General features: G+C 32.5%; 1 long non-coding RNA gene across 1 annotated transcript in view; it reads right to left on the bottom strand.

Moving 5' to 3' along the window:
- The window catches only part of LOC150092737 (uncharacterized), a 109,858-nt gene extending 102,466 nt beyond the window's left edge, over positions 1 to 7,392 (bottom strand). Inside the window, exon 1 of the long non-coding RNA XR_016550504.1 lies at positions 4,886 to 7,392. This is a non-coding gene — a long non-coding RNA (uncharacterized LOC150092737). The remainder of the gene's footprint in view (positions 1 to 4,885) is intronic.
- Positions 7,393 to 11,604: the final 4,212 nt, after the last annotated feature.

Genomic DNA, 11,604 nt, shown 5'->3' on the forward strand with positions numbered 1-11,604 from the left:
CTGAGATGTTAAACGTTGTGTAAGTTCCTATTAATATTCCCTCAACTGAAACTATTTACACGTGTTTTCAATTAGTGTGTTTTAATTTTACATATAGATATGTAGATTGATAAAATTGATGAAACAAGTTCCTAAATCTTAACATGTTATTAGGATTATCTTTCAAACTAGGTGTGTGTGCAAAGCGGTTCACGGTTGACAAAAATAAAAAAATAAATAACACCGTGTAATACATGCTCAATTCTTGCGAGATTTCTATTGATGGGCTTCGTTCTAACAAAGAAAGAAAAAGTTTCGCTGATAACCTTAGAAATATCACTGCGAATTAAATAATTACCCAAAAAGCAATGCAATGCAATGTCGCCAAAGTTCCTTGATCTGTTTCTTTCTTTTTTTAATAGTAATTTTTGTACTAGTTAACTCTAAAATAATTTACAAAGATGAATAATGGAAGCAAAAAGTGTCATTTGCTTGATGTTTAAAGTTATATTCGTAACTTAAAAGAAAAAAACTCGGAACGTAAAAGAAAATTTGTTGAAAATACTCAGACAAGTGCATGAAAAGGATAGATATTCAGGGAATACAATGCATACGTATTGATTTTTTGTCAGATGAATCATCTCAAAATAATTTATTTATTGATCCTTATCTACCTGCTTAATATCACATCTTGTCCAACGGGGTTTTGAAGCAGCGTACTGTTGTTTTTTAATTGCCTGTTTTGAATTCCTCTCATACCACTGCGAAGGAACTGCTCTTCCAGATACTGTTCCATATGAAAAATGAAATTGTACACGAAAGTACTTGGATAACATGAACTAAAATAATTTATACCACTTTTTTACTTCAGACTGAAATAGCTTCCAAGTGAAAACTGATGGGATAAGGAATATATGTGGCGTGTAATGTGTGTATGTGTGGCTTAATTTTTATTAAGATGTGGGGGACTTAATTTTTATTAAGATTGTGTGTGTGTGTGTGTGTGTGTGTGTGTGTGTGTGTGTGTGTGTGTGTGTGTGTGTGTGTGTGTGTGTGTGTGTGTGTGTGTGTGTGTGTGTGTGTGTGTGTGTGTGTGTGTGTGTGTGTGTGTGTGTGTGTGTGTGTGTGTGTGTGTGTGTGTGTGTGTGTGTGTGTGTGTGTGTGTGTGTGTGTGTGTGTGTGTGTGTGTTGTGAAGACATGGTAAGAGAAAATATGAGAAGCTCCTGACTATAACATTAAGTGAATCTTGAATAAAAAAAAATGTAGAGAATATTTATTATGGAACAACAGGCCTCGGAAGAAATGGAAAGAAAGGGAAAAAAGTAAGGCAAAAAAGATTAACCATACAGAGAATGCAATACGTTTAAAATTTCATAAAGTTGATCATACGCAAATGAACAAATATCAAGTTAAATGACATCAAGACTGCTATAACGTTGTCAAAACGTACAAATAATTAACAACAGTTTTTTCCTTGTATGTTTTCGTTGTTGTCTAAAGCTGGAATAAGACTTCGAGCAAATAATTTTTTGCTGCTATTTGCTGTTTGCATACAAAAATCTGTCTTTCCATCATACTGTAGTAAATAACGTATCTGGTACTGCGCAGTAATAGTTATTAAACCCTACTTTTAAAAAAAAGTTAAAAAAAAGCACAAAGCAACTTAATATTTCTAGGGTTCAGCGAAACTCTGAAGCCAACAGTTTATTGAGTTATTATAGTTCCTAATATAAGGCTAGTTTTAGCTGAGAAAATAACTCTAAGTAATCTTAAAACTATAGCCAAAATCATATATATATATATAGATATATATTATACAAAGGCTTTGGTTATATACAATTGTTTTTCTGTAAACGTGCAAAGAATATTTCGCTGCCAGCAAAAATCCTCGAATTTTTGTTTTCGTCACTTTCTTATGTAACTTGCTTGGCAGCCAAATCAAATTCCTTGTGGTTAAGTTCCTTGTATTCACAGGGTTTTTCGCCTGTGAGCTCAACAAATAATCACCTCAACAGTAATAACATGTCTTGCGAAACCATTGAAGTTCTAAATCACTGAAATTGCATAATGAAATGTTCAGAAATGTTATAATTATACATTTTGTCTTTTGAAAGTACGTTTATATATCACCCCCTCCCCCCCACACACACACCCTTTGAAGTGCGTTTTATATATATATACGCACATTATTCTGTAACATTGCTAAAATAACTATATTAGCTCAAGTTTTGTTGTTTCTTTTTTCTCTAGTTATGGAAACATTGTGAAAAATCCAAGAACAATTTTAATAGGCACATTGCGTTAATTTAGAGGAACATTATTTTCTATATGTGAAGTTCACTTCAGAATCTACCAAAAGAACACCAATTAAAATCGCGTCAATCTGGGGATCAGGGAAGTATAATCTCATATTGGTACCTCGCTTTCTGTTCAGTATGTGTGACCAATGCATTCTTAATGATGAATGAAACATTTTTCCACAGAATGATAATTAAATCAAAACACTGAAGTAATTCAAATCTTCAACAAAAGAAATCATTTCGACAAGTGATTGAACCACACACACACACACACACACACACACACACACACACACACACACACACACACACACACACACACACACACACACACACACACACACACACACACACACACACACACACACACACACACACACACACACACACACACACGTGTTGATTCTGCGTGCGTGCGTGCGCGTGTATGTGTCGCATCGCTGATATCTACTCGTAACAAATAACTGTCTTTCCTCAAAAAAAAAACCTAGCGATATATATATATATATATCGCTAGGTTTTTTTTTTGATAGCGATATATATATATATATCGCTATACTTTCTTACAATAACTGTCTTTCCTCAAAATAAAAAAAAAACCCTAGGATGGATGCACTTAAGACATGATGAAAGTCCTTTATATTTTCTCCTAAATACTTTTATATACTTGGAAGTTTAAAGGATAAAGCAATAAAACTCATTTTCAGACGTATTTCTCTCTTTTTATCTGATTTTTATATGACGATTTAAACCGATTCGCAAGAAAACGCATCCCATAATCCATAGAGAGAGAGTTCTTTCCTCTCCATTTCAATTTGAACAAATCTGATGTTCTTGGTTTACGTGTATATGTAATGAACTTGTAATATCTGAACAATAAGATATCACCGACCACATGCTTACATTACATTATGTCACGTCCATTAATGAGCCTAATTATTTCAAGATATTTGTTCTAATATTCTCCGTAGAATATTTTAAATAATAAAATGCGTTGGAATAACTTCATTGCCAATTACAATGCATTAGCAGAATATAACAGGATAATGTATGTATATATTCATATACGCAAAAGATGGATATGTATAAAACCGTGTATACAGCTAATGATTTCATTGATGCCAAATGTACTTTCAGAGAGAAATTATTATGAAATCCTTACAAATTATTGGAAAATTTCTCAGTTACTTGTTATTTGTAGCTATTGTTTGATGAACTAATGTTTGTTGACAGGATAAAAAAAGGTGTTTACCTGAGTTTATCCAAATCATCAGTTAGAGCATCCTATTTTCTACCATTTATGGGATTTTTTAAAATTTAGTATTTGTATATCCAGTGGCATTATTCTTTTATTTTAATGTCTATGAGGTGTTTACATATTGTGATATATTCAGTTTATTTATTTTCTGTTTCATAATACCGTAGCGACTTGAATATACTGATGGTGTAGTCGCTTTGACGTCAAATAAAGTTACTGAAAAGTTTATTAGATAAACGGGAAATCGAATTTAAGATACTCAAAAAAATGTAGTTTTAAACAAATGAAAGACAGAGAAACTAATGTGGTTGCTTTTAGGAGCCGCCAGAAGATATCCCACAATTAGAATAGCAAACACGAAATCAACTCAGGCAACCATCTCAGGTATTTACACATTTTTCAGTGTCATAGGGCTAGTGTAGTGTAGTGTAGCATGTAGCGTTTGGTACTTGAAATATAATCTGGCACCCTAATGATCATTTTGTATCGTATGGCAGTTTATTTGTCTTAGAACAAAGCTGTGCTCTGTCTGCATGTAGTAGTAATTAAGTGTGTAACATGATGACTTATTTAAATAGTGTAACGATTGTATATACTGTCTAGTTTGTATCACCTAAAATATTTAAAAAAACAAAATTTTGTTTTGTACATCTTGAATCTATTTAAGATATATTTACAAGATACCAAATAGAATTAGTAAAGGTAACTAATCGGATTTTTGTGATTATTGAATATTCAGTCTAACTCCAAATTTAGATAAGTAATAATAATTAAAAATAGAAGTTTTTTAAGCCAATGAAATTGCTTTAATGTAAAAATCCCTAGTAAAAGTTTTGCCGATACTTCGAAAAGAAACCAATGCAAGCTCGTATGTTGGATCCGCATCTGAAACTGAAAATATACTGGCCAAAAGAAGAATGATGGTACATAGGAATATGTTGTGGCAACAGAAGGCCGCTGTGGTGGTTATATTTCTAATTGTCGTTGTGATTGTTATACTTGTGTAAGTGAAAATGGTTTGGATACTTGAAGATGTAGAATCTAGTGCATCCTGGTGCGCAAGAAAAGCTTGCGGCTTGAAAGTGTTCATCGTTTAAAGTGTTATTACAGCGAGAAAAACCATGATGAAGAAGTTCTGTATACTCCTATAACTTGAATAATGTTGGTTATAGACTTTTTTTAAATATTATTTTGTTCCATGTGAGCATGGTCTATAATTCTGGAGATAGAAATCGTAGATAGCACGAATTCTCTTTAATTGCTTCTCTATTGTTACATTTCCGGTTAGTAAATTATAAAGTAGTTAATAAGATAAAGAACTTTTTAGAGCTCTAGTTTAAAACTTACTTTATGTGAACCTTGCACGAAAACTGCTGAATGTTTGCACCAAATAACTACATTGCACTGAAAAGATAAATATAGAAATGCAATGATTTAAAATTTAAGGAGGCATCCAGCGTATGCAGCAGATATGAAACACATTTTATGAATTAATGTTTACAAAAGTTGTCTAAAAACTGATTTCTAAGGTATTCGCTTTACCGAAGAACATCCCTTCCTCCACTGTCATACTCGGTTTCGAGTATTTGCAACCTCACGAGGAATAATTAGTTTTTATTTTCACTGAAATGCAATTAATTAGATGGTTAAGACATAAGAAAACTATCCAAGTCTAACGATTATAAATTATTTTGATTTTCAAAGATGTGGTAAGTGAGCCTCGTGCGTTTTGACCTCTTTCTTAAATCTCTGTATTTCACATACTAACTGAAAAAGTAGGTAATACGACTTTAGTACGTATACTGCATACGATACTGCAGTCTATCGGAGAAGATATTACATATAAAATTATAAATTTAGATTAAAAAACAACAAAATTAAATATAAAAACAAAGCAAGATGAACTATTATTTAAATAAACATCTTATCATATTTGTATTTTAAAAGAACAAACCGAATATGACCTTTATTATTTTTAATAACTTGTTTTCGTGTCGCAGTTCCAGGAAACAGAAGAGGTGTCACAATTTCCTCTTCTGTTTCATGGAATTCCGGCATTACAGATTACATCTACGTTCGTATGTAATTAAGAATATATACATTTAAATTAATTATATATTTATTACTCTTCCAAAAGCGCCCATTCACCTAAAATTGGTTTATTTTACTATTAAATCTTCCAAGAAATGAGTAACAAATATAAATAATGCAACTTTGTAAGAAAATAATAAACATCATGATATAATATCATAACTATATTCAAGTCATTGCAATTCCCATATTAAATGTAACCTCCTCAGTTCAAATAAAAAAAAAAAATTATATTGCACAGTAAGTAGGAATTTGATTTTACTTCCTATCACATTTGATGCGGCTACTCCGAGTGGATTAAGCACGATTCATGATCCTTACTTACTCTTGCTGCAGAATTGCAGCAGAACTTTTTCTCTGGACTCGCTTTCCAATTTTACGTTATGTGCTGCCTAATAGTATAATAGAATTAGCTTATTTCTGTCAGGGACAGACAAAAAAAAAAAAAAGGTTGCTTGATATTAAGTGTTTGCTTCTATGCAGTAAACTAATCATTGCATTTCCATTACAATGAAGATCATGTGGACTTCATACAAAATACTAGAACAAAAATCTGTATATGCAGTGGATATAAAAGATCTACAAGCGCTGTGTTTTCCTGCTCATAATGTGCGCACGAAGCACTGTATTTTCCTGCTCATGATGTGCGTATCTGATGGAATGAAGCCCATTCCACTTTGATCACTTTTCATCACGCGGACTGAAATATTCAGACTATATATTTGGAGCACAAGCTACATTCTGTTCGATTTAAACACTGATGAAAGAAGACATAAATTTGTAAAAATATATATACTGTATATTTAAAACCTACCTTGACTTCTCCGAAGTTGGTATTTGATACCTCATTTAACAGAGCATCGGGGGTATGACGATATCACTGTCGTATCCGACTACAAAACAGTTGTACATAAAAGTCCTGCTTCTATCGGCCACAGTATATAATTAAAAATATATGGCCTCACATACATATACGTGCACGAAATTCTCTCTTTTTTCCCTCCCTCCTTTGGGATGCATCTGATTCTATTAATAACTATATACACTAAATTTTTAAATATTCCTTAAAACTTTTATTACGTTTAAAAAAAAAACAAAAAACTCAGTAGTTAAAATATCTAACTTTTGTTTAATAATACAATTCAACTTAGAAAGCTTTAATTGTTTTAGTTGAACTACTCATAAGATTAAGCCGTACCATTTCGGGTTTATTTTATCCATTTAAACTGAAGAAATCGTTTATTCTTCAACAACCGTACCTAAGTGCCTTCGTGTACTCTTTCTATAGTATTGCAGGAATGTTTTCTATCCAAAGACAGATTTTACTATGACTAGCCATTATAGAAGATAAAGAGTGTCTCTTTTTTCGTTTAATGTAGTAACGACTAGAGTTTTGCAGAAATCATCTTCCATACGCAGTTAGACTGACAAAAAGCCACGTAGTATTGTTATCATTGTTCATCATCCAATTACCATAAAAGTTGTGGTTCTAAGGCGACTATATTCGCCCTAAAAAGTATAGAAGTCAAAACTTGGGGTTCTTAGCTTGTGCAAAACTTGTTTTTACTTTTCGAGGTTGCATGGTTGTAAGTTATAAATGTTTTGATATAGTCACAAGCTGTATGTAACATTCCATGTACTAAGGTTCTCATTACCCAGTTTACAATCTCTTGTGATTCCTGTTTGTGTATTTTCCTCACACCATCTGCAGAAGCTCTTTGTATTATCGGAGTCAAATATGATTCTGTGAACAGAAAAAAAAATTAAACTTATTGTTTTGTGCTCTATTTGTGTTATTCATCTGATTTCAATAACATGTGAACATTTAATACTATTCTGTAAAACCTTTTTAGTACCGTGTTCACTTGAATGGGCAAGAATAAAGAGCAAAAAAAAAGTATTAAGTTATAATCAATACAAAAAAATAATAATAATAAAATAATTTCTTCTTAATTTAAGTTGGATGGAGGTTTAACCATCACTTAGTAGTATGTATCTGATGATGCTCTATGAGCATCATCAGATACGTACCAAAATATTGACGATATTGACTAAACTTAAAAAAGAAAATATACAGAAATAGTATTACAAGGTCCTCATTTAATAAATACATGACAATATTAACGTATTTTTCAGCTAATTACATAAATGAAACATCCAAAACTAGATTAGCACAAATAGAAAGAGACCATGCCAAACATAAAGTACACCAAAATTAGATTATTCACTGAACACGTGTTTTTAATTTCCGCACTTAAAAATCAAACGGCTTCTTAAATCTCATTTTTATCTAATGAACTAACCAAAAATTACAAGTTTGTTCATTCAATTCTAAGAGGAAGCTACTAAGGTGGTACGCGATTTAAAGTTATAGTAATAATAATTATTTTTCTATCTTTTCACCAACTCCATTTTAGATGTCAATGGATATAAAACTCCAAGAATTATCTAACTGCTGCGGCATATCCACATAAACCTAACTCGAAAAATGGGTTTAAGTCGGTTTTATGCTTTTGCGAAAAAAACCGGTACAGAAGTATACCAATTCCAAGATCGGCTAATAACTCAGTGCTGAAAGAAAGAAAAAAAAAAAAATTAACTGCGTAATCTGTATCACTACCAAATTCCGATGAAACAGACAATGTAACTCAAGATTCTCCACCTCTTCCTTATATCGCATATAGATTGGCTTGCACTTATTTGTTTTCTCAAACTATTCCCTTCTTACTTTCATTTTTTTGTTTCTTATTTCCTTTGTTTCTATTTATTATTACTTTTATTATTATTATTATTACTGTTGCTAAAGCTACCACATATTTTCGTGAAAAACAATATTGGATTAAAACAACTCCAAATTAGAGAGTCAGAATCTATTTTGTCCTCCAGTCTTTAATGATTATTTCTTTTAACTCACACTGTTAGTGAATATTAAGCTTATTACCAATAAAATAAAATATAAATAAATAAAAACCCTCTTTGGTTTGGCTGGGCGGAAACCAAACAACTTTAGCACTGTAGATGTAATCTTTGTTTTTCCTTTTTTTATGATCATCAAGGTTTTAATATCAAAAATTATCTAACGTAACTAGATATGCGAAAAACGCTAGAAGGGTTATTTGCCACAGCAAGGTTTTTTTCCTTTGTCTCAACAAAGAAAGGTAAACTCCTCCTCACTCCCATCAGTTCCGTATTGTTCTGAAGTTTGGTCATCAAACCATTCGGATACAAACATGTTCCACTTCAGTCTTTATTGAAAAATAATCAGCTTACCCATGCCGTAGTCACTAATTCAGATATATGAGGTAGTGCTTCTTTACACTACGAGGGGAGGGGGCGGAGTTCTGATAAACACCTAGAACAAAAATGATATTAAAGCAACATATAAACTGATATAACCACAAGAAAAAATATATATTAAAATTCTTTAACCCCCATGTTTCATCAAATTGTAATAATTTGTTCTTTTTCTTTTAATATACATAAGGAGACATAAAATTAATTAATTTTTGTTCTAGGAGTTTATCAGAACCTTCCAGTCCTCACCCCCCTCCTGGTACATTTTCGAACACCAATCTAGTTTTACATATTCTATGAATTACTCACTCATTTTTAAGAGCTACAAATTTCGTGAAAATAACTTAGTGATAAAAAAAAAAATGAATTTCGTAGCTTTTTTTCATGCAAAATTACCACTAAGGTGAGCTTTGACATCTTACATCATCAGGGGCGAATGCTGGTCTTGAAATTCACGCTTGCTCTTGTTATCATTCAGGGAGTGAGAGGTGTGACTGAAGTCTGATTAGCGGAATAATGAATTACTGACCACTTAAAACTATATATTTAGAAATTTATGTACATTTAATCATACAAATACAACATTTATTTTACAAATGATATTCTATCTTTTTCAATTTAGCTACTTGAATACAAATTCTACCCTACGGTTCTTTATGAACTGGTCGTTATAAAAAGTTGGTTGTAACTTAATTTTCCCAAGCAACATGCACACTTGTAAAGGCTGGCTGAAGCTCACTGGCTAGAGCTACTTCCACTGCGTATGGCCCGTGTTTAAGCAACAAGGTGAGACGACGTGAAATGGCTATACGCGCGCATGAAATCACAATGCTGCTGCGAGGACCTGTAAACTCCTACAACCGAGCAAGCTAAGGTAGCTTTGACTAAACGAGCAAACATCTGCCTTCGATACACAACGCTAAGCTAAATAATTGCCGCGCAAGCTTAAGACGTCTTCTGTCTACAAAAATAAAAACCTAAATGGAATGCTTATAAATGCATGCATTTATTAACAAATAAATATTACTGCTTTCTCAATTAATGAGCTTGCGCAGCAAGCATGGAGAATTCGCACCTGTACATCATCCGTGCCACTCGCTGAGTTTTGTTAGAGGTGTCTGGAGTTCTTACACGTGTGCAAGTAAGTGGTTAGTTGATATATCTTATTTATATCTTATTTATAATATGATGTAAAAGTTTCATCTCATGAATGACTACAATGATATTTCCTTTTTTATTTTTTTCAAACAATATCATAAATCAATATTCCAATTTCTTTATATCTGTAACGCATAACCTCCTAATTTCTGGTGAAGGTTTTCCCCTTCTAGCAGAAATTATTCACGGCTAATGGGACCTCTATCAGTTCCTTGCACCCATTGTAATATGGATCATGTAAAGATTCGAAGTGTGTTGAGATAACACACTTCGAATCTTTACATGATCCATATTTTTTGACAACCAGTGAAATATTCCGAAGTAGTCAGACCCGATATATAACTTTTCTTTATATTAATTGAACAGACTACAGGTAGACATGAAGATAAATGAAATGATTAAAATACAACCCAGAAGTAATAATAATAATAATAATAATAATAAAATTTTATTGTGAAATTAACAGATCATCAGTGACAGGGAAGTTAGTAATACACAGTAAAACGTTAATAAAGTATAAGTATTATTTAAATAAAAAAAAAGTACGAGTCGCTTGGTGGCAAAAGGAACGATGCAATGTAATAGGGATTAGGACGATGCAACAGGGCGCACTCTTCTTAAATAAACGTTCGAACTTGAAGCGGCATGGCATCGGTGGAGTAGACCAAAAGATTCTGTGGCCAGTATCAATCCCATGATGCGCTGGGTAAGATTTTTAATTTAGAAGAAGGAAACCATGAGGAGAGTTTGTTGAACTGAACAAACGTAGGTACTAGGTTGTATTTCTTGAGGATTCTTGAAATCGGTTTGGTAATACCTGAAGTATATGGAATTGGAACTCTTCGTACTGTTTTGTCTGGTTTGTCTATTTTGTGGGATGAAAACTCCTATCCCCTTGTATGAGACTAGCTAACTCACTTTCACTTGAAAATGCTCTGCAAAGGTTGTTCGCGTCCTTAAACGAGATTCGAACCCACGTGTTTTCAAACGAAAGGCATCACCGATACCTCAGTCGGTATTGGTGATGCCTTTACTTCCAATAAACTTCCAATAAAGTCATCCATAATCGACTCTGAAACCCACGACTAGTTAAATGGAATATATCAACTACTGTAAGCGGTTTTGGAACACAGCAGTGTTAACAAAATGCACACCTTAAGTATGAAGGCTCAGATTTTCTTGTGTAAGCATACAACTTGAAAACGGTATACGACAATAGTGAAGTTCTCCGTTTAGATGCTATCATAATATCAGTCATATTCTTCATAATTACATATGAAAGATTCTTATTACAGCTCCATAATAACCTGCCAGCATTAATAATGTTCTATTTATGACACTACTAAGTCCAAAATACTCACATTAAATAACATTCCCTCTGCATTTATCCATAATACTGTAATAAGAAGGGCTCAGATATATGGATACCCTACATACATAAATAAAATGTGGGATATACATACATCTGAGTTCTGGAAAAATTCAATTATCTGGGTGGGGAGAAATAAATAAAAAATTCACGG

The sequence above is a fragment of the Typopeltis vanoorti genome, chromosome 25 (assembly GCF_054136105.1).
Source record: "Typopeltis vanoorti isolate ZY-2024b chromosome 25, IOZ_Tvanoo_1.0, whole genome shotgun sequence".
Taxonomy (NCBI): domain Eukaryota; kingdom Metazoa; phylum Arthropoda; class Arachnida; order Uropygi; family Thelyphonidae; genus Typopeltis; species Typopeltis vanoorti.